The 25058-nt window shown below is 45.4% G+C and overlaps 1 long non-coding RNA gene across 1 annotated transcript in view; it reads left to right on the forward strand.

Annotated features, from left to right (window-relative positions):
- Positions 1-25058, forward strand: part of LOC148131833 (uncharacterized) — a 501829-nt gene that overhangs the window by 116510 nt on the left and 360261 nt on the right. The window lies entirely within an intron of this gene.

The raw sequence follows: 25058 nt of genomic DNA on the forward strand, positions 1-25058 counted from the left end.
CTTTCTGGACAGGTCTAGAAAGTGATGCTGAAAGAAGATAGTTCGATACCCAGGAAATTGGGTGTTGTCCTTCAATGTACTCTCTTGTCTCCAAACATTCCTGGGGAAAGTCATCCAGAACTATAGAGTTTGGTGCCACCTTAGGTGTCAACTCGTAAAACATTCCTATGCCTGTTTTAGTAGTTGCCATAAAAAATGGAGGGGGAGGAAGGAAATCTGGAAGAGCAGTGCAGCAGTTTGAAAGCGAAAGTACATTCCAACTCTTATCTTTAAAAGATTGTAACTAAAACACCAGAGCTTTTGCCCACGAATATATTTAATTGGAGGACGTGAATGATGACATCCAGCCCTGAATGTGCTCAGTTGGAGAATCTGGTTTATGAGACACCCCAGGGGAGGAGGAAAGGATCACAGGTGACTGTAAAGTACCTATGCCGAGTTGCAGATGGGGGCAGATGGACTGCTAATCACCTGGTGAGCAGATCTGAGGTCTATGGAATTTCAGCAGTCTAATTGGGCGGACCTCCTGCTTTCATTGAGGCTGCATACAATAATGCTGTTACAGTACCGAGGACAACCCCTTCAGCCCACCATGAGGGCATAGGTTCCTTTCCATCCCAATGCCTGACTATCCATGGACCCCCCCTCCACAGTAAGCCTGACCTATTGGTTGTCAACGCTGAAAACAACTTGGGGAAATGTAAAAAAGGCACTGGCAAAAACAGTACAAAGCTATAAAAAACAGGCACACAAACGCTGGGTCCCGCAAAGGCCATTCCAGATGGGAGAGAGAGTCGACCTAGCCACCAACTACTTGAGGTTAAGGCTCCCTAGTAAGAAGTTTGGGCCAACATTCATGGGACCTTTCCCAGAGTAAATGTCATCAACCCTGTCATGGTGCAACTGAAGTTGCCCTGGCTGTTAGGGAAAATACACCCGGTATTCCATAGTAGCATCTTAAAACCTGTGGTGGGATCAACCCTGAGGCCACCACCTCGTCAACCCCCAGACCCCGTGTCATAAGAGGCCAAACTAATTATGAGGTGTAGCGAATCCTCGATCCGAGGTGGCACAGGAGACAACTCCAATATCTAATCAAGTGGAAGGGCTGCCCTTTATCAGAGACATCCTGGGTAGAGTAGGAACGTCCTAGCCTTGTGATGAGGTTCCATCAAGAAAACCCAACCAAACCTGGGGGAGGTTTGCAACCCTAAGTTCTATACCTTTAATAAATTTGTTTTCTTTTTGTGTTGTACAGGTCACCTTCAGGAAGTGAGGGGAGCTGAATGTCAACTAAAAAGATTGGTCTTTTTAGCTGCCAGAAAAAGGGAGTGTGGGACAACAAGGCATTCTTGAAATGCCTAGATAATCACCTCGGCAGCCCAAAGTTGTCGAAGCATAAAAAGGTTATTGGAGAGCATGATGGATGACTCTTGGAGACGGATGTATCCCATTGGAGAAGTCACATCCATGGGGTGGGGGAAAGACCAGGGTCATGGGGAAAATGTATGATGTAATTTAGTATCAGCTGCACCCAGCCACACGCCAACATGGCAATTTCTAATAAACCAATTTACTTTTTCTGAGATGTGGTTAGAGACTTTTGATTTGAATAAGGGAGAAGTTGTTGGAGCCCTGACACTCTACAGTTAGAATTTTGCATGGCAGAAACTTTGGTCACCTAGAAACTATCTTTGAAAACATTTATGGAATGCAAGCTGCTCCCCCTCCCTTTCTGTTGGAAACTCTAAAAAGACCATAGAAATATTTTATGAGTTGATATTGAGCGCCCTGCAACTCTTCACAAGGCACACCTGGGGACTGAGACTTAAAGAGACATTGTGAGGAGGGACATTTTTGGGGAACAAATGATGAATTCCTGGAGTGTTGAGTGTTGACATTTGAACTTTCCTGGATTCCTTGCATTCTTTTTGGATTTCTGGATTACTTGCCTTGCTCCCTTGCTTCCTGGACTCCTTGACTTGCCCTGCTGGATTTCTTGCTTTGCAGCCATGGTGCTCACAGCATTGGGCTGCACTATTTGCAGCGAGAGGCTGCTTGAGGTATGTGTGTGTGCATATGTGTGATCACTTTGCTCTGAGACTTGCCAGAAATATGGGAGCATTTGGGGAAATTTGGAACAATAATGGGGCAGTCTGAACTGCCAGCTGCCTGTGTGTTCTCTGTACCATGCTCCAGGTCATCGCATATGTATATGTACATGGGTGGGATTCAACTGGTGTTATTACCGGTTCAAAAAGAGTGCATTTGCACTAAATAATTAAGTCTTATGAGCCTAAGAAACTACTTCACGATCAGATACCAACTTTTATCATTAAATGTTCCTTAGTATTTAGATCTGGTCTCAGAATGATAATGTAGCACTTGGGGAAGAAGATGCAGGCCAGCAGGCCAGCACCAGAAGCCAAGATGGAGAAGACCTGCATGGCCACCATGTATTTCCCTTTGGTGCTCAAGTAGGTGGGCAGGAAGGAGATCCAGACACTGCAGAAGACCAACATGCTGAAGGTGATCAATTTGGCTTCATTGAACGCACCAGGAAGGTTCCTGGCCAGGAAAGCCACCGTGAAGCAAATAGCAGCAAGGAAACCCATGTAGCTGAGAACAATATAAAACATGGTGACAGAGCCTTCATTACATTGAAGGATGATCACTCCTGATTGGGAGTGCAGGTCAGAATCAGGAAATGGAGGAGAAACTCCCAGCCAGATTGCACAAATTACAATTTTTCCAGCACAACCAGAAAGGATGATGGAGTTGGCCAAGCTCTTCCCCAACCATCTCCTCACCCTGTTCCCCGGTTTCGTGGCCAGGAAGGCCAGTACTACCGTGATTGTTTTGGCTAAAACACAAGACACAGCTACTGAGAAGACGATGCTGAACACTGTTTTGTCGGAAAAGGCAGGTGGCTTTCCTTGGTCGGCCAATGAAGAAAAAGGAGGACAAGAAGCAAAGAAAGAGGGAGACCAAGAGGATGTAGGAGAGGTCACGGTTGTTGGCTTTGACAATGGGAGTTTCTATGTATTTAAGGAATATGACTAAAACAAAGCCTGTTGTTAGAAACAAGAGTACAGCAAAGAAGACCAGGATGATGCCCAGATGTTCTTCATAGGACAGGAAGGTTATTCTTTTGGGGATACATTGGACTCTGTCACCAGTTGGATATTTATCGTCTGGGCACTTGGTGCATTTTTCAGTATCTGAGAAGAGAGTAAGCAATATTATTTTTATAGTTTCTCATTTCACCTTATAAGAAAGATCTTCTTTGGATGACAGCTGATACTGAGAGACAGGAAAGCCATAGTAATTGGTAAACTGAAATATATAGACATATATTATCTTATAAACAATAAATAAATAAAACCCAAAATAATTGATGCCACAATCACCCTTCCTTGAGGCAATCTACATTGTTGTAATCTGGCATTGACCTCACTTCATCCCAATGTCTGGAAGAACAACCTCCAGAGCTTTAGGAGGGTGGGCGGCCTGTTGGGTTTCAATGGGGAGGGTGTTCAATAGGGCAGGAGGTGCGACAAAAACAAACAAAAGACAAGCTTTTGAGGATCCACATAGTGGCAATGTTTTAGTTTCTGGTTGTGCACCTAGTTTAGTCGCTCAATGGGATAGCCACACATTCTGAGGGCTTCCTTGATGTCCTTTAATTCTTTTTCTTTTCCCTCTTTGCTGGTAGGTAAACCTTCAGCCTGGGGGTGTGGGATTCTGATAACTCCCATGCTGTGCTCCAGTGAGTGGTGAGAATCAAAATTTAAATATTGATCACTGTATGTGGGTTTCTGTAAACTTCAATATTAAGTCTTTTGTTTGCTCTTGTTCATTGAACCCAAACACTCTTCCTACTCTCCCAAGTAGATCTTTCTCTTATGATCTTAATAAATATTGACTGACTGATATATCTTTTGGCCTGTAAGATAAAATTGGTTTGGATGAGCAAAACACATTGACCTGAAACCATTCCTCAAGTTGCAAAGGATTTAGATGGTAAACATGGAAATAAACTTTCAAGCTGACAAGTAGAAAAGATGCTTTCTTTAGCACAATTCATCTTGCCTATTCCACTATGTTCTTCCATCCCTTCCTGCCTTATTCTTCAAGATCTTATTCCTCCCATTATGGAATAAATTGGACATGAGGAAAATAGCAATGAAGAATAAAATAGTCAAGTTTACACGTATCTTTTAACATGAACTTTGATGAAATGCTCTCGTTGAATCCAATGCCTTTTCCTCTGGTATAACATACCTTCCTGTGTGGAGATGGTCCCCTCCGGACAAGGAATACAATCATAGCAGCAAATTGATTCTTCTTTCCGAGCCCGTTTCACAAATCCAGGGTGACAATTGTCCACACATTTGGACTGAGGCAGAGACTAAGCAGAAAAACAAAATTCATTCCAAAATATCTGTCAAATTTTTATTTATTAGATTGATTGAAATAAAATGAAACTCTGCTTAAGAAAGAAACTTCTGAGTAATACGGGTGAAACTCAAAAAATTAGAATATCGTGCAAAAGTTCATTTATTTCAGGAATGCAATGTAAAAGGTGAACCTAATATATGAGATAGACTCATTACATGCAAAGCAAGATACTTCAAGCCGTGATGTGTCATAATTGTGATGATTGTGGCTTACAGCTCATGAAAACCCCAAATCCACAATCTCAGAAAATTAGAATATTACATGCAATCAATAAAACAAGGATTTTACATAGAACAATGTTGTGACTCCGAGGTTTGAGCCTGCTCTGTTAGAAGACACCGACTTGAGCAATGAGGAAGAAGAGGATTTGGCCTTGAGGTTTGAGCCTGCTTTGCTGGAGGACACAGACTTGAGCCATGAGGAAGAGGAGGATTTGGCTCTGAGGTTTGAGCCTGCTTTGCTGGAGGATTTGGAATTGCCTTCCTCCCCAGGACCTTCCTCCCTGGTTTTGCCTCAGGTGTCGGCAGATAATCAGGAGAGCGTAGCGGAGCATCTGGCTGAGGATCAAACTGAGGAATGTTGGTTTGATGCGAGGCAAAGATGCAGGCATAGGCGTGAGATGCAACACAGAAGGAAAGGACAAATCAGGGACTGAGATGAGAGACTGACACGCCCCTCAGGGAATAAAAGTGGGCGTGTTAGCTCTGGATTCTCGTTCGGGACAATTTGTTAATTTGGGATAGAAGCTTCGACAAATTCTGTGGCATTTGCCTGTGATTTATGTTCTTGTTTTATTATCGGACTTGGCAGGCAGCTCGTGGGAGACTGCCAAGGACTTCTCCAGCCAAAGGAATTTAACCCTGTCATTACTGGTCTTGTCTGCTTGTTTATATTCCTTTGGAAACTTGGACTCTCACCTCGTGGGTGAGGTGAGACATAACATTTTTGTCCCGAACCTTACAAAAACCATCTTCTGACCAAGATGGATCAACAACAGCAGCAGTAGCAGCAGCAGTAGATTAATCAACTTCAAAATGATAACCAAGTTTTGCAGCAGCAAGTTACTCAGCTGGTTAATCAACTCACACTGCTGCAGGTTCATGCTGCTCCTCCTGCCCCTCCCCATAGGAAATGCCCAGTAGCTGTGCCGGATAAGTTCTCTGGGCAGCATGAAATGTTCCTGGCTTTCATGGGACAGTGCCAATTGTTTATGGCTCTGAGGCCGGAGGATTTTCCTGATGACCGGGCTCAGGTGGGGTTTGTAATCAGCCTTCTGTCGGGCTCGGCTGCCAGGTGGGCCACTCCTTTGTTGGTGCAGGATAGTCCATTGCTAACGGACTACCAGGGGTTTTGGCGTCACCTGAGACTTATGTATGAGGACACCATACGGGCTCAGACAGCAGCCAGGCGCCTGAAGGAACTTCGCCAGGGGAAACGCCCCTTGCAGGAGTTCATTTCAGAGTTTTGACTGCTCTGTTTGGACTCTATGTGGAATGATGCAGCTTTAATGGACGCTTTCCAAGATGGCCTGTCGGAGGACATATAGGACGAGTTGGTTCACGTGGAGCCGGCCCCGACCCTCGACGCTCTGGTGGTGCAATGCTTGAGCATTGACGCCCGGCTTCAACGGCGCAAGACTCGATGCCCCGTTCCGGAGCACCCATCCACCTCAAGGCCACAGCATCCTGTACAACCAGTGCCCCAGGTCTCCCACAGTGCCGTGGCCAGGGCCGAGGAGCCAATGGAGTTGGGTGCGATACGACCTCGTTTGACGGCCCAAGAACGCACATGGAGGTTCCAGGGAGGCTTATGCCTATATTGTGAGGGGCCTGGACACTTTGCGAATTCCTGTCCTGTTAAACGATGGGGGGCATGCAAGCCAGTGCCCGAATCTAAACCTGATCAGTCAGGAAACGGGGCAGGCCTGGCCTCGGGGAAACCCTAGGTCGGGCACGTATCTGTGGTGGTCTCCCATGGAAAGAATGAGACACAAGCGTGTGTACTCGGGATGGGAGTTTAGAGCAAATTCCAGTGCTCCCTTTTATTGAGAATTTTGTACATAGTAAGCATTCACATTGTGGATTACAATAATTAGATATAGTACATAGAATTGTTTATACTTGTCTGAGCTGCTTAATTGTTTCTCGTGTTTGCTTTTAATTTCCTTGCTTTATCTCGGTGACCTTTAGGCAGACATGTATGTATAAGGTCTTAGACTAATCATTACTCAATACTCAAGTCAAAGTTTATTCCCACATCTCCCCTGTTTTAGTTTTTTGATGATCACGGATGCCTCGGTAGCTTTTCGCCATCTGCAGCAACAGTTCTCCTTCCGTAGGCTTCACCCGACACATTCCTAAAAGTCCAGGGAGACATTAGATACAACAGCATACACAAAGAGAAAGTATAAAAAGCAATATTACTCCAGCGATTAGGTGACGAATCCATGAACCATCTGGCAACCAGGACCAAAGTGTAGACCAGTCCAGTCCCTCATCCTCCGATTGTAATGGATTCTCATTCAGGGTTTGTTCCATATGCTGTATAGTAGCTGTAATGTTTGGAGAATAATCAGAGATATACATGCAACAATGCGTATGAATCACAGCGCAAACTCCCCCTTGCGCTGCCAAAATAGTGTCCACCGCATATCTGGTTTGCAGGACAAAGTCAAGGATTTTTCCTTGCTCTTCTTCAAGCAGCTTTAGAGTTTTAATGGTGTCTTTAAACATAGTAACTGTCCAATTGTTTAAACGATGTAAATCTCTATAGTTCATCATGACTCCTAAAGGAGGAATAACTCCCCTTGATATTTGTGTCCAGTAGTCATGAGTCAAAACAGAGTTTACTTCCGTTGCGGAACGCGCATTGCGGATATGAGCAGTCCCCAAAGATTTTTGAATGAAATGAGATGGGATTACTTTCCCAAAGGTGCAGACTCCTTTCCATCATGCTGGCATGCGATCATAGGCCATCCGTCCACACAGCAACCATAGATTTGCTCCCAGGAGATGACCAACCGTATTTGGTTCAGCATAGATTAATTGTGCAAAGGATTCCATTAACATAGCCAAATAAGTGGACGGTGGTGCGTATTTCCCATTCGCACATTTGTACAACTGGTTTTCTCTCGTGGTGGGACAACATGTGGCAGGAATATATGGACACCTATTTTCATTGATCAAAGATGTGATATCATATCGAGAAATGTTATGTACAAAGTAAGTGAGATTTTTAGTTTTCATGTCATTCGAATAAACCCGACTTCCATTGCTAATAACAATTGTTTTGTTGCAAAACGGATATGTCCCCAAGTAAGTCATATTTTCTACTGTCTCATTGTGGGTCCAACAGATACCCGCCACCTCTTGGATCCGGCTTCCAAGGTGTAAGGTATTTATGTTACTTGTAGTCCAACTGTTAGACCACGTCCCTGAACAACCATAGCATTGTCCCTTATACCAGTCACCTTCAGCCAGAGGTACTGCAACCATTGGAAGCCCTGATGTTTTGTGAGTTGACATGTGCATACATATCCAACAATCAGTTTTATTATGAAGGTTTGCTAGCTTCCCCATGTCCTGGATCAACGTGTTTCTTTTCCATTCCCCCAAATCCATCCCCTTGCCCCTTTGGCTGATGATAAGGACGCACACAGCGAGCAGGAACCCAAACAACTGTCCCCTCATCTTCAACAGCAGCGTATCCTCTGCCCCAAGTTATCAGCGGGACAGGTCCTCTCCACGTTGGATCTGGTAGTCTCCTATACCGAACTTTCGGTCTTGGCGTACCTGCAGAAGGGGAGGAAGCAAAATGCCTATTGGCTGCCGTAGCAGCGGGAGATCCTGTCATGTTTTAAAAATTTAAAGTATATAATGTAATATTAAGAATGTTTTGTATGTAAGGCAAGCCATATCCATCCACTTCCCCCGTTTTTGTTTTTATGTGAAGGAGTGCTTGTTTGAGCGTCTGATGAGCTCGTTCCACAATGGCCTGACCAGTGGAATTGTAGGGAATGCCAAATTTATGTATAATTGACCATCGATGACAAAATTCCGCAAAGGCGGTGCTAATGTAAGCAGGGCCATTATCGGTTTTGATCTCCATTGGTGGCCCCACATGTGTGAAGGTACGGAGACAATGGTTGATTACATGTTTTGTAGCCTCTCCTCGTTGAGGTGTTGCCATAATAAATCCTGAATAGGTATCAACGGTGACATGCAGATGGTGCCATGGTTTGAAAGGAGGGTGTTGTGTGACATCCATCTGCCATAGCTGACAAGCAGATGTTCCCCGAGGATTTACTCCTTGAGGAAGAGTAGTGGATTGAGCACTGCAACTAGGACATTGCTGAATAATAGCTGCAGCTTCTGCAGCAGTGAGACCAAATTGTTTACAAAGAGCTTTGGCATTTTGATGAAAATAGCTATGTGAGTCCCATGGAGTAACAGGAGAAAGCGAGAGACAGGACATGGCCAAGGCTGCTGTGTCAGCCACGTCATTCCCTTCCTGCAGCTCCCCGGGAAGTGGCTGGTGGCTGCGAATGTGTGCGATATGCAGAAAATGTGTGCGAGAATGAAGACAGCTTTGCAGGGCTAAAAACAAACTCATAAGATTAACATCAACAGAAGGAGAAAGATAAGCAAATTCAATGTTAAGTATCAATTGATAAACGTAAAGAGAATCTGCAATAAGATTTAGCGGTTCTTGTGCAAATTCCTGTAAGGCCAAAATAGCAGCAGCTAATTCAGCCCTTTGTGCTGATTGCTGAGGAGAGGTAATCTTTGTTTTCCATACCCTTTCCTGTCTCCATGCACAAGCGCCGTAGGTCTTACCACCGTCCGCATAAACGGTCACTCCCTCAACTGGCTGCTTAGCAATAACTGAATTAAAATTTACAGATAAGTTTCGAAGCAACTGGAAACGAGGGTCACTGGGGGTGTGGCAAGAAATCTTCCCTGGCCAATTTTCAAGAGCAATTTGCAATTCAATGGATTGACTATACCAAGTTTCCCACAAAGTGAGGGAGATAAGTAAAAATAACTGAACTAGATCTATGCCATATAAATGCATACTGCGATTTCGGCCTTTGATGATTAACTCACTATAAAGCATAGCCATAGTAGAAACTGTTTTTCTGGGAGTGTTTTGCAAATGCAACCATTCAATGATATAAACCTGCGCTTCATGTAATTGAAATAAAGCTGCAGTAGGCAAGGCTGGGGTTTGTAAAATTGCCAAAGCAAATGGAGTATCAGGAATGCATCGATCAACCCAACGCTGCGTTAAAGCCGCATTTACATGTGTCAGTACCTTCCTTTGTTCTGCTGATAGGGTTATAGCAGAATCCGGTCTCGCAGAGCCCTTTAGGGCAAAGAACAAGGGCTGGAGTACCGCTGTAGTTAACCCCAGGTAGGGTCTAACCCAGTTAATTGTTCCTAGTATTTGTTGTAATTTTACTAGAGAAATTTTTTCCTCAATTTTGATTTCCGGAATGACCGGATGAGCATATGTTGCAAGGACCTTATGCCCTAAGTAGGCATATGGCGTTTGACTTTGAATTTTTTCTGGGGCAATATGAAGTCCAAATTGTAATAATACCTCTTTAAGGCAAGGTAACGCTGCCTTAACTGTTCCCGGTGGGCTGGGAGCTGCAATTAAAATATCATCCATGTAATGGTAAACCTTCCACCCAGGATGAGAGGTTCTGAATGGAGCCAGAGCCATTCGAACATATGACTGGCACATCGTTGGACTGTTTAGCATTCCCTGTGGCAAAACCTTCCATTGGTAACGGAAGGTAGGTGCATTGTTATTCAACTCAGGTACGGTAAAGGCAAATAATTTCTTGTCATCTGCATGCAAAGGGATAGAAAAGAAGCAATCCCGTAAATCTACTACAACTAGATCCCAATTGCGTGGGATCAGGTTAGGGTTAGGCAAACCACATTGTAACGCTCCCATTGGTTGAAGGATGGAGTTAATGGTTCTCAGATCATGCAAAAATCTCCATTTTCCATTTTTCTTTTTAATAACAAATACTGGAGTGTTATATGGACTAGAAGTTGGCTCAATGTGTCCTAATTGTAGCTGCTCAGCTACCAATTGATGTAAAGCTGTAAGCTTTTCTTTTGGAAGTGGCCATTGGTCAATCCAGACTGGCTGAGAGGTTAACAATTGTAATTTTTCCATTATCCAATAACAATTTTTGTGCGGAACTGTGACAGTAAATCTCTACCCCACAAGTTTATATGCAGGGGCAACACAAGAGGTTGAATCCTTGCAGTCTCACCAGTTTCTCTATGCAATGCCTTCAACCAATGTACACTACTTCTTGCAAACTGCATACCACCCACTCCAAGAACAGCCGGAGAGTCCTCAAGCGCCCATTCATTTGGCCATTCCTTTTGGCGTATCACAGAGACATCTGCTCCGGAATCTATAAGGCCAGAAAATGATTTTTCTTGAATTTCAATTGTCATTTTTGGTTGGTCTGTAGTCAAATTTTTTGTCAGCGCTAGCAATTCTGCAGCAACTGGAGAACTGGCCATTTCAGTGGACCCAAAACCGCCAGTTCATGGGATCCCAATTAAAGGATTCATAGGAATGTATGGAAGCAATAATAACTGGGCAATAGAGTCACCGGCCATTAATGATGTAGGAGTATCAGTGTACAATTGTATCTTAATAACCCCTCTATAATCTTGATCAATAACTCCTGGAATAACAAAAACCCCTTTTTCTGATGCAGAAGACCTGGGAAGTTCCAATCCCACTGTTTTTTCTGGCAGTGGCCCATGCAACTGAGTGTCCTCAATTTACACTTGATTAGGAAAAGTCACATCAATTGAGTTCAACATTTTTAAACCCAAACCTGCACTCCCAGTAATTGCAGGCGATGCTTTTGTGACAGCCTTGGGAGCGGGGCTAGCTGCACGCCCCAAATTTAGTTTCCTGGATTTTGGTTCTGATCAGAGCGACATTGATTTGCCCAATGAAACCCTTTTTTGCATTTTGGACAGACCGTCTTCGGGCGAACGTCCCTATTTTTGGTTTTGTTAAATGCCATCCCCCCCCCCAGGGGCACAGCACTGGGCTTTAAAATGGCCAGGCTTCCCACAATTAAAACAATTCCCTGTAGGTTTCATCCCTTTTTGTAATGCCATAGCCAAAGTCTCCATGTTGTAAGCCTGAGAACCCACCACTGCACATGCCTTTAACAGATCAGCCAGAGTAACCTCACCTCTAGCCACCAAAGGCTGTAAGATACGCTTGCAGTCAGCGTTTGCATTTTCAACTGCCAATTTCAGCAAAAGTTCTTTTGCAGCTTCCTCATTAGAGATTTGTCTGGTAATAGCCAATTGTAGCCTTTCCACAAAATCGTTATAAGACTCAGATGCTGTTTGCTTAATTTGAGAAAAAGACCGTGCCGGGGTTCCCACATCCTGGATGCGGGACAATGCCCCAAGGACAGCTGCCATAACCACTGGAAATACATGATCAGGCAAATTAGCAGCTTGATCAGCAGTGGATTCAAACAAGCCTGCCCCATAGATTTGGTCTGGTGTATACAGCCCCCCCGAATTCCTTCCCCTAGTGACAGCTTCCCTTTGATATTCTGAATCAAAAACCACATACTGAGTAGAGCTCAATATCATTCTCATTAAATCTTTCCAGTCACTAGGAATCATGCGTGAGGTAGCCAAACTTGTCAGAAGCCCCTTAGTAAAAGGACTTTGAATGCCATAATCTTTAACTGCTTTTTTAATTTCCCTAAGAACTGCTAAAGGAATCGGAACCCATTCAGTCTGCAGATTGCCTTGAGCATCTACTTGCCTATTGACTGGAAACAAATTCATCTGGGGAATCTCATCAGGCTCTAATTTCCCCTCATTGAAAGCCTGATGCATCATTGCTTGAACTTTTCCCATTTTTGTTTGGATTTTCTCATCCACTGGAGTAGGCGCTGTTGGGGGTGAGGAAACATACTCCAGTTTTGGGGTAGGAGGGTGCAACACAACTCCTTTATAAGGAGGAGGTTCTACTAAAGTTTTTAAAAGAGGTTGTTGCTGGGTCTCTAAAGCAGTCATAACAACCTTCCAATATATCAAAATTTCAGCTGTTGCCCGTGGCTCTTCATGAAGGATAGTTCCAATTCTCCTCCATGTGTCTAACTTTAAAGCTCCCTTCTCTGGATACCAGGGACATTGCCGCCAGATCTCTTGCAGCAGCTCTTTCACATTACCTTTTGAAAGAATTATTTGCTCCCCCCCTCAGAGGGTTTAAAGATAAAGAGGTTTGTCCTGACTAACTTCAGCAGCTCACTAACATGCTGTTCCTGTGGCTGAGAAAGTTTTCCCCCCATGCTTCCTGAAAAATCCTATTGTCCAGCAATAGTTAAGTACGTACTTTACCTATTCCAGGCGAAGAAACACAGAGGTCCGGACACGTACCACCTGCAGTGGATCACGTCGGGGTCACCACTTGTGGTGGTCTCCCATGGAAAGAATGAGACACAAGCGTGTGTACTCGGGATGGGAGTTTAGAGCAAATTCCAGTGCTCCCTTTTATTGAGAATTTTGTACATAGTAAGCATTCACATTGTGGATTACAATAATTAGATATAGTACATAGAATTGTTTATACTTGTCTGAGCTGCTTAATTGTTTCTGGTGTTTGCTTTTAATTTCCTTGCTTTATCTCAGTGACCTTTAGGCAGACATGTATGTATAAGGTCTTAGACTAATCATTACCCAATACTCAAGTCAAAGTTTATTCCCACACGTATCAACCAACCGCCCAAAGTAGTGGAGGTGGACTCTGGACCCCTTGCCATTTACTTTTAGACACTCGGGTTGTCTTGCCGTCCCGCTCGGAGGGGATTCCTGCATTTGCGTTGGTGGACTCGAGGGCTACGACCAGTTTCATGGACCAGGCCTTTGCAACTCATTTTGACGTCCCTTTGGTTGCGGTGGAGCCTCCAATCAAGGTGGAAATGATTGATGGGCGGGAGCTTCATGCTGGGTCCATTCGCTTTCGCTACCCAGCCGTTGCACCTGGTTATTGGGGACCATGAGGAGGCGATTAGTTTTTACATCACTGCAGACCTCCATCTCCCCTTGGTCCTTGGTATGGCCTGGCTACGGTTACACGATCCTCTGGTGGCTTGGTCACAGAACGGCATTTCGTTCCCGAGTCTCCAGTGCATGGACCATTTACGACACACCTGTGCTGGCCAGGACATTGCTGACCCTGCCGTCTCCGTTACCTCCTGAACTCTCCGATTTCTCCAATGTATTTAGTGAGAAGGAGGCGGATCGGTTACCCCCGCATTGACCCTATGACTGTCCCGTGGACCTTCTGCCCGATGCCCCACTACCCAAGGGACGCCTGTATTCTATGTCTGAGACCAAATTGGCCACCCTTCGTGATTTCTTGGAAAAGAATTTGGCCCGGGAGTGTATCCGGCCGTCGTCATCCTCTCTTTCCGCTCCCATTCTTTTTGTTAAAAAGAAGACGGGGACTTGCGCTTGTGTTGTGACTACCACCGGTTGAACGCCATTATGGTACAAAATAGTTATCCCTTGCCGCTCATTCCAGAGTTGATGGAGCGGTTACGGGATGCTACTGTCTTCACCAAGCTCGATCTTCGAGGGGCCTACAACCTGGTGCGGATGCAAGAGGGGGACGAATGGAAGATGGCGTTTGGCACCCGATATGGCCATTTTGAATACACCATGATGCCGTTCGGGTTGACCAACGCCCCTGCGGTCTTCCAGCACCTGATGAACGACGTGTTCCAGGACATGCTCGATCGGTTCATGGTGGTGTACCTGGCCGACATTTTGCTTTTAATTTCCTTGCTTTATCTCAATGACCTTTAGGCAGACATGTATGTATAAGGTCTTAGACTAATCATTACCCAATACTCAAGTCAAAGTTTATTCCCACATCTCCCCTGTTTTAGTTTTTTGATGATCACGGATGCCTCGGTAGCTTTTCGCCATCTGCAGCAACAGTTCTCCTTCCGTAGGCTTCACCCGACACATTCCTAAAAGTCCAGGGAGACATTAGATACAACAGCATACACAAAGAGAAAGTATAAAAAGCAATATTACTCCAGCGATTAGGTGACGAATCCATGAACCATCTGGCAACCAGGACCAAAGTGTAGACCAGTCCAGTCCCTCATCCTCCGATTGTAATGGATTCTCATTCAGGGTTTGTTCCATATGCTGTATAGTAGCTGTAATGTTTGGAGAATAATCAGAGATATACATGCAACAATGCGTATGAATCACAGCGCAAACTCCCCTTGCGCTGCCAAAATAGTGTCCACCGCATATCTGGTTTGCAGGACAAAGTCAAGGATTTTTCCTTGCTCTTCTTCAAGCAGCTTTAGAGTTTTAATGGTGTCTTTAAACATAGTAACTGTCCCATTGTTTAAAGGATGTAAATCTCTATAGTTCATCATGACTCCTAAAGGAGGAATAACTCCCCTTGATATTTGTGTCCAGTAGTCATGAGTCAAAACAGAGTTTACTTCCGTTGCGGAACGCGCATTGCGGATATGAGCAGTCCCCAAAGATTTTTGAATGAAATGAGATGGGATTACTTTCCCAAAGGTGCAGACTCCTTTCCATCATGCTGGCATGCGATCATAGGCCATCCGTCCACACAGCAACCATAGATTTGCTCCCAGGAGATGACCAACCGTATTTGGTTCAGCATAGATTAATTGTGCAAAGGATTCCATTAACATAGCCAAATAAGTGGACGGTGGTGCGTATTTCCCATTCGCACATTTGTACAACTGGTTTTCTCTCGTGGTGGGACAACATGTGGCAGGAATATATGGACACCTATTTTCATTGATCAAAGATGTGATATCATATCGAGAAATGTTATGTACAAAGTAAGTGAGATTTTTAGTTTTCATGTCATTCGAATAAACCCGACTTCCATTGCTAATAACAATTGTTTTGTTGCAAAACGGATATGTCCCCAAGTAAGTCATATTTTCTACTGTCTCATTGTGGGTCCAACAGATACCTGCCACCTCTTGGATCCGGCTTCCAAGGTGTAAGGTATTTATGTTACTTGTAGTCCAACTGTTAGACCACGTCCCTGAACAACCATAGCATTGTCCCTTATACCAGTCACCTTCAGCCAGAGGTACTGCAACCATTGGAAGCCCTGATGTTTTGTGAGTTGACATGTGCATACATATCCAACAATCAGTTTTATTATGAAGGTTTGCTAGCTTCCCCATGTCCTGGATCAACGTGTTTCTTTTCCATTCCCCCAAATCCATCCCCTTGCCCCTTTGGCTGATGATAAGGACGCACACAGTGAGCAGGAACCCGAACAACTGTCCCCTCATCTTCAACAGCAGCGTATCCTCTGCCCCAAGTTATCAGCAGGACAGGTCCTCTCCACGTTGGATCTGTTAGTCTCCTATACCGAACTTTCGGTCTTGGCGTACCTGCAGAAGGGGAGGAAGCAAAATGCCTATTGGCTGCCGTAGCAGCGGGAGATCCTGTCATGTTTTAAAAATTTAAAGTATATAATGTAATATTAAGAATGTTTTGTATGTAAGGCAAGCCATATCCATCCACTTCCCCCGTTTTTGTTTTTATGTGAAGGAGTGCTTGTTTGAGCGTCTGATTAGTTCATTCCACAATGGCCTGACCAGTGGAATTGTAGGGAATGCCAAATTTATGTATAATTGACCATCGATGACAAAATTCCGCAAAGGCGGTGCTAATGTAAGCAGGGCCATTATCGGTTTTGATCTCCATTGGTGGCCCCCACATGTGTGAAGGTACGGAGACAATGGTTGATTACATGTTTTGTAGCCTCTCCTCGTTGAGGTGTTGCCATAATAAATCCTGAATAGGTATCAACGGTGACATGCAGATGGTGCCATGGTTTGAAAGGAGGGTGTTGTGTGACATCCATCTGCCATAGCTGACAAGCAGATGTTCCCCGAGGATTTACTCCTTGAGGAAGAGTAGTGGATTGAGCACTGCAACTAGGACATTGCTGAATAATAGCTGCAGCTTCTGCAGCAGTGAGACCAAATTGTTTACAAAGAGCTTTGGCATTTTGATGAAAATAGCTATGTGAGTCCCATGGAGTAACAGGAGAAAGCGAGAGACAGGACATGGCCGAGGCTGCTGCGTCAGCCACGTCATTCCCTTCCTGCAGCTCCCCGGAAAGTGGCTGGTGGCTGCGAATGTGTGCGATATGCAGAAAATGTGTGCGAGAATGAAGACAGCTTTGCAGGGCTAAAAACAAACTCATAAGATTAGCATCAACAGAAGGAGAAAGATAAGCAAATTCAATGTTAAGTATCAATTGATAAACGTAAAGAGAATCTACAATAAGATTTAGCGGTTCTTGTGCAAATTCCTGTAAGGCCAAAATAGCAGCAGCTAATTCAGCCCTTTGTGCTGATTGCTGAGGAGAGGTAATCTTTGTTTTCCATACCCCTTCCTGTCTCCATGCACAAGCGCCGTAGGTCTTACCACCGTCCGCATAAACGGTCACTCTCTCAACTGGCTGCTTAGCAATAACTGAATTAAAATTTACAGATAAGTTTCGAAGCAACTGGAAATGAGGGTCACTGGGGGTGTGGCAAGAAATCTTCCCTGGCCAATTTTCAAGAGCAATTTGCAATTCAATGGATTGACTATACCAAGTTTCCCACAAAGTGAGGGAGATAAGTAAAAATAACTGAACTAGATCTATGCCATATAAATGCATACTGCGATTTCGGCCTTTGATGATTAACTCACTATAAAGCATAGCCATAGTAGAAACTGTTTTTCTGGGAGTGTTTTGCAAATGCAACCATTCAATGATATAAACCTGCGCTTCATGTAATTGAAATAAAGCTGCAGTAGGCAAGGCTGGGGTTTGTAAAATTGCCAAAGCAAATGGAGTATCAGGAATGCATCAATCAACCCAACGCTGCGTTAAAGCCGCATTTACATGTGTCAGTACCTTCCTTGGTTCTGCTGATAGGGTTATAGCAGAATCCGGTCTCGCAGAGCCCTTTAGGGCAAAGAACAAGGGCTGGAGTACCGCTGTAGTTAACCCCAGGTAGGGTCTAACCCAGTTAATTGTTCCTAGTATTTGTTGTAATTTTACTAGAGAAATTTTTTCCTCAATTTTGATTTCCGGAATGACCGGATGAGCATATGTTGCAAGGACCTTATGCCCTAAGTAGGCATATGGCGTTTGACTTTGAATTTTTCTGGGGCAATATGAAGTCCAAATTGTAATAATACCTCTTTAAGGCAAGGTAACGCTGCCTTAACTGTTCCCGGTGGGCTGGGAGCTGCAATTAAAATATCATCCATGTAATGGTAAACCTTCCACCCAGGATGAGAGGTTCTGAATGGAGCCAGAGCCATTCGAACATATGACTGGCACATCGTTGGACTGTTTAGCATTCCCTGTGGCAAAACCTTCCATTGGTAACGAAAGGTAGGTGCATTGTTATTCAACTCAGGTACGGTAAAGGCAAATAATTTCTTGTCATCTGCAGGCAAAGGGATAGAAAAGAAGCAATCCCGTAAATCTACTACAACTAGATCCCAATTGCGTGGGATCAGGTTAGGATTAGGCAAACCACATTGTAACGCTCCCATTGGTTGAAGGATGGAGTTAATGGTTCTCAGATCATGCAAAAATCTCCATTTTCCATTTTTCTTTTTAATAACAAATACTGGAGTGTTATATGGACTAGAAGTTGGCTCAATGTGTCCTAATTGTAGCTGCTCAGCTACCAATTGATGTAAAGCTGTAAGCTTTTCTTTTGGAAGTGGCCATTGGTCAATCCAGACTGGCTGAGAGGTTAACAATTGTAATTTTTCCATTATCCAATAACAATTTTTGTGCGGAACTGTGACAGTAAATCTCTACCCCACAAGTTTATATGCAGGGGCAACACAAGAGGTTGAATCCTTGCAGTCTCACCAGTTTCTCTATGCAATGCCTTCAACCAATGTACACTACTTCTTGCAAACTGCATACCACCCACTCCAAGAACAGCCGGAGAGTCCTCAAGCGCCCATTCATTTGGCCATTCCTTTTGGCGTATCACAGAGACATCTGCTCCGAATCTATAAGGCCAGAAAATGATTTTTCTTGAATTTCAATTGTCATTTTTGGTTGGTCTGTAGTCAAATTTTTTGTCAGCGCTAGCAATTCTGCAGCAACTGGAGAACTGGCCATTTCAGTGGACCCAAAACCGCCAGTTCATGGGATCCCAATTAAAGGATTCATAGGAATGTATGGAAGCAATAATAACTGGGCAATAGAGTCACCGGCCATTAATGATGTAGGAGTATCAGTGTACAATTGTATCTTAATAACCTCTCTATAATCTTGATCAATAACTCCTGGAATAACAAAAAAACCTTTTTCTGATGCAGAAGACCTGGGAAGTTCCAATCCCACTGTTTTTTCTGGCAGTGGCCCATGCAACTGAGTGTCCTCAATGTACACTTGATTAGGAAAAGTCACATCAATTGAGTTCAACATTTTTAAACCCAAACCTGCACTCCCAGTAATTGCAGGCGATGCTTTTGTGACAGCCTTGGGAGCGGGGCTAGCTGCACGCCCCAAATTTAGTTTCCTGGATTTTGGTTCTGATCAGAGCGACATTGATTTGCCCAATGAAACCCTTTTTGCATTTTGGACAGACCGTCTTCGGCGAACGTCCCTATTTTTGGTTTTGTTAAATGCCATTCCCCCAGGGCACAGCACTGGGCTTTAAAATGGCCAGGCTTCCCACAATTAAAACAATTCCCTGTAGGTTTCATCCCTTTTTGTAATGCCATAGCCAAAGTCTCCATGTTGTAAGCCTGAGAACCCACCACTGCACATGCCTTTAACAGATCAGCCAGAGTAACCTCACCTCTAGCCACCAAAGGCTGTAAGATACGCTTGCAGTCAGCGTTTGCATTTTCAACTGCCAATTTCAGCAAAAGTTCTTTTGCAGCTTCCTCATTAGAGATTTGTCTGGTAATAGCCAATTGTAGCCTTTCCACAAAATTGTTATAAGACTCAGATGCTGTTTGCTTAATTTGAGAAAAAGACCGTGCCGGGGTTCCCACATCCTGGATGCGGGACAATGCCCCAAGGACAGCTGCCATAACCACTGGAAATACATGATCAGGCAAATTAGCAGCTTGATCAGCAGTGGATTCAAACAAGCCTGCCCCATAGATTTGGTCTGGTGTATACAGCCCCCCCAAATTCCTTCCCCTAGTGACAGCTTCCCTTTGATATTCTGAATCAAAAACCACATACTGAGTAGAGCTCAATATCATTCTCATTAAATCTTTCCAGTCACTATCAGAATCATGCGTGAGGTAGCCAAACTTGTCAGAAGCCCCTTAGTAAAAGGACTTTGAATACCATAATCTTTAACTGCTTTTTTAATTTCCCTAAGAACTGCTAAAGGAATCGGAACCCATTCAGTCTGCAGATTGCCTTGAGCATCTACTTGCCTATTGACTGGAAACAAATTCATCTGGGGAATCTCATCAGGCTCTAATTTCCCCTCATTGAAAGCCTGATGCATCATTGCTTGAACTTTTCCCATTTTTGTTTGGATTTTCTCATCCACTGGAGTAGGTGCTGTTGGGGGTGAGGAAACATACTCCAGTTTTGGGGTAGGAGGGTGCAACACAACTCCTTTATAAGGAGGAGGTTCTACTAAAGTTTTTAAAAGAGGTTGTTGCTGGGTCTCTAAAGCAGTCATAACAACCTTCCAATATATCAAAATTTCAGCTGTTGCCCGTGGCTCTTCATGAAGGATAGTTCCAATTCTCCTCCACGTGTCTAACTTTAAAGCTCCCTTCTCTGGATACCAGGGACATTGCCGCCAGATCTCTTGCAGCAGCTCTTTCACATTACCTTTTGAAAGAATTATTTGCTCCCCCCCCCAGAGGGTTTAAAGATAAAGAGGTTTGTCCTGACTAACTTCAGCAGCTCACTAACATGCTGTTCCTGTGGCTGAGAAAGTTTTCCCCCCATGCTTCCTGAAAAAATCCTATTGTCCAGCAATAGTTAAGTACGTACTTTACCTATTCCAGGCGAAGAAACACAGAGGTCCGGACACGTACCACCTGCAGTGGATCACGTCGGGGTCACCACTTGTGGTGGTCTCCCATGGAAAGAATGAGACACAAGCGTGTGTACTCGGGATGGGAGTTTAGAGCAAATTCCAGTGCTCCCTTTTATTGAGAATTTTGTACATAGTAAGCATTCACATTGTGGATTACAATAATTAGATATAGTACATAGAATTGTTTATACTTGTCTGAGCTGCTTAATTGTTTCTGGTGTTTGCTTTTAATTTCCTTGCTTTATCTCAGTGACCTTTAGGCAGACATGTATGTATAAGGTCTTAGACTAATCATTACCCAATACTCAAGTCAAAGTTTATTCCCACACGTATCAACCAACCGCCCAAAGTAGTGGAGGTGGACTCTGGACCCCCTTGCCATTTACTTTTAGACACTCGGGTTGTCTTGCCGTCCCGTTCGGAGGGGATTCCTGCATTTGCGTTGGTGGACTCGAGGGCTACGACCAGTTTCATGGACCAGGCCTTTGCAACTCATTTTGACGTCCCTTTGGTTGCGGTGGAGCCTCCAATCAAGGTGGAAATGATTGATGGGCGGGAGCTTCATGCTGGGTCCATTCGTTTCGCTACCCAGCCGTTGCACCTGGTTATTGGGGACCATGAGGAGGCGATTAGTTTTTACATCACTGCAGACCTCCATCTCCCCTTGGTCCTTGGTATGGCCTGGCTACGGTTACACGATCCTCTGGTGGCTTGGTCACAGAACGGCATTTCGTTCCCGAGTCTCCAGTGCATGGACCATTTACGACACACCTGTGCTGGCCAGGACATTGCTGACCCTGCCGTCTCCGTACCTCCTGAACTCTCCGATTTCTCCAATGTATTTAGTGAGAAGGAGGCGGATCGGTTACCCCCGCATTGACCCTATGACTGTCCCGTGGACCTTCTGCCCGATGCCCCACTACCCAAGGGACGCCTGTATTCTATGTCTGAGACCAAATTGGCCACCCTTCGTGATTTCTTGGAAAAGAATTTGGCCCGGGGGTTTATCCGGCCGTCGTCATCCTCTCTTTCCGCTCCTGTTCTTTTTGTTAAAAAGAAGACGGGGGACTTGCGCTTGTGTTGTGACTACCGCCGGTTGAACGCCATTATGGTGCGGAATAGTTATCCCTTGCCGCTCATTCCAGAGTTGATGGAGCGGTTACGGGAGGCTACTGTCTTCACCAAGCTCGATCTTCGAGGGGCCTACAACCTGGTGCGGATGCAAGAGGGGGACGAATGGAAGATGGCGTTTGGCACCCGATATGGCCATTTTGAATACACCATGATGCCGTTCGGGTTGACCAATGCCCCTGCGGTCTTCCAGCACCTGATGAACGACGTGTTCCAGGACATGCTCGATCGGTTCATGGTGGTGTACCTGGCCGACATTTTGATTTATTCTATGTCCAGGAAAAACCATATTCAACAAGTTCGGCAGGTATTGCAACGTCTTCGGGAGCATCAATCTATGCGAAGCTGGAGAAATGCCTCTTTTTCCAGACTTCCATAGAATTCTTGGGGCACATCATCTCTCCCGTAGGCATTGCCATGGACCCGCGTAAGGTGGAGGCTTTGTGTAGTTGGGAACCCCTTCGTCGAGTGAAAGACGTTCAACATCACTTGGGGTTCACTAATTATTATCGGACCTTCATCCCGGGTTTTGCCAAGCTGATGGATCCCATCACTCAGCTCCTTAGAAAGAAGGTCCCATTCCAGTGGGGGGGCCCGCAGCAACAGGCATTTGAGGCTCTTAAGAAGGCCTTCGTTGCAGAACCTATCCTGAGGCATCCTGATCCACATCATCCATTTATGGTGGAGACAGATGCGTCCAACGTGGCTATTGGGGCTGTGTTGTTGCAAGCCCCAGAGGATGGCGCCCCTCTTTTTCCCTGCGCTTACTATTCTCAGACACTCACCCCTTCCGAGCGCAACTATACTATCTGGGAAAAAGAGTTGCTGGCTATCAAGGCTGCGTTTGAGACCTGGCGACATCACCTTGAGGGGGCTTGGCACAAGGTGGAGGTTCGGACGGATCATTTGCCGAGGACCCTCTTCCTCCACGTACGGTGCTGCCACTGGAATCTTTGGCGGTTATCCAGGAACCGGTGGATTTGCGGAGTTGGATACGAGAGGCGCAGCGCTTAGACGCTTGGTCACAGCAGAGAATGCAGGAAATTGGACCTGATTCGCCATGGACTCTGGAGGAGGGCTTACTACGACATCGGGGCCGATTGTACGTGTCCACAAGGACACTTAGAGCCCTCATCATGACTCATTGTCATGACAACTCTGCTGCTGGCCATTTTGGATTTTTTAAGACCCTTCATCTTGTCACATGGACTTTTTGGTGGCCTCGAGTCCGACATGATTTCTACGCCTACGTCGCGTCCTGTGTACCGTACCGGCAAGCAAAAGCTGCGATGGGTGCACCTCCTGGTCTCCTTCAACCACTGCCGACTCCGGACAGACCATGGGGGGCAATTTCCATAGACTTTATTACACATTTGCCCTCTTCGTCAGGGTATACGATGGTGCTCGTGGTGGTTGATATGTTAACTAAGATGGCTCACTTTATCCCCTGTCAGAGGTTACCGTCGGCTCGTACTACTGCCCAGTTATTCTTGCAACACGTGTTTCGTCTGCATGGTCTGCCGGACAGGGTGGTTTCGAATCACGGTGTCCAGTTTACCACGCAATTTTGGAAGAGCCTGATGACCGGATGGCAGGTGCAGGTGTGCTTGGCATTGGCGCACCATCCGGAGACTGATGGTGGGATGGAGAAGGTGATTGGCATCCTCGCCCAATATTTACGATGTTTTGTTAACCACCAACAGAACAATTGGGTGACTTACCTCCCTTTGGTGGAGTTTGCCTTCAATAACTCTCAGCACACCTCCACTCACGTGACACCTTTTTACGCAAATGTGGGTTTCCATCCGAGGTTTTTCCCATTGTCGATCTTGGATTCCCCGGTTCCCAAGACGTGGGACTTTTGGTTGGAACTGCATTCGGTTCACCAATTGGCTTCACAGCAATTGGAACGGGCTAAGGCAGACTACAAAAGTTTCGCGGATCGTTCGCGTTGGGCGACGCCTCCGTTGGCTGTTGGAGACAGGGTGTGGTTATCCATGAAGCATCTACGGGTCGACTGTCCAGTCAAGAAGTTGGACCATCACTTGATCGGTCCCTTCCCTATCGAGGTGGTCATTAATCCCGTTGCTTATCAGCTCACCCTACCCCGCTCCATGCGCATTCATCCTGTCTTCCACCATTCCCTTCTGGTTCCTGAAGCCCCATCGTGTGCTCTCTGTTCCCCCGCTGGTACGGTTTCTCCATCTGTACCCAGCGATGATCCCGCTGCTGACGACACGGTGGTCAGCATTCGGGATTCTCGCTGGCTGAAAGGACGATTTCAATACTTCATCGAGAGGCTAGGGGATGGACCGGAGGCTCTTTCCTGGGTGGATGCTTCCACGGTTCATGCCCCGGACCTTATCCAGAGATTCCATGAACAGTTTCCATTGAAACCACATCCGGATCATCAGACTCGGGGGAAGGGCCCTACGGTGAGGGATAGTGTTGTGACTCGGAGGTTTGAGCCTGCTCTGTTAGAAGACACAGACTTGAGCAATGAGGAAGAGGAGGATTTGGCCTTGAGGTTTGAGCCTGCTTTGCTGGAGGACACAGACTTGAGCCATGAGGAAGAGGAGGATTTGGCTCTGAGGTTTGAGCCTGCTTTGCATTTGGAGTTGCCTTCCTCCCCAGGACCTTCCTCCCTGGTTGTGCCTCAGGTGTTGGTAGATAATCAGAAGAGCGTAGCGGAGCCCCTGGCTGAGGATCAAACTGAGGAATGTTGGTTTGATGCGAGGCAAAGACGTGGGCATAGGCGTGAGATGCAATGCAGAAGGAAAGGACAAATCAGGGACTGAGATGAGAGACTGACATGCCCCTCAGGGAATAAAAGTGGGCATGTTAGCTCTGGATTCTCGTTCGGGACAATTTGTTAATTTGGGATTGAAGCTTTGACAAATTCTGTGTGTGGAGTTTGCCTGTGATTAATGTTCTTGTTTTATTATCAGACCTGGCAGGCAGCTCGTGGGAGACTGCCAAGGACTTCTCCAGCCAAAGGAATTTAACCCTGTCGTTACTGGTCTTGTCTGCTTGTTTATATTCCTTTGGAAACTTGGACTCTCACCTCGTGGGCACAGGTGAGACATAACAGAACAATATCGGACCTCTAAAAAGTACAAGCATGCATATGTACTCAGTACTTGGTTTGGGCCCCTTTTGCAGCAATTACTACCTCAATGCGGCGTGGCATGGAAGCTATCAGCCTGTGGCACTGATGAGGTTTTATGGAACACCAGGATGCTTCAATAGCGGCCTTCAGCTCTTCTGCATTATTCGATCTCATGTCTCTCATCTTTCTCTTGGCAATGCCCCATAGATTCTC

This window comes from Notechis scutatus, chromosome 2 (assembly GCF_049901735.1).
Source record: "Notechis scutatus isolate UNSWTSFEM ecotype Mainland chromosome 2, rNotScu1.2, whole genome shotgun sequence".
NCBI classification, from domain to species: domain Eukaryota; kingdom Metazoa; phylum Chordata; class Lepidosauria; order Squamata; family Elapidae; genus Notechis; species Notechis scutatus.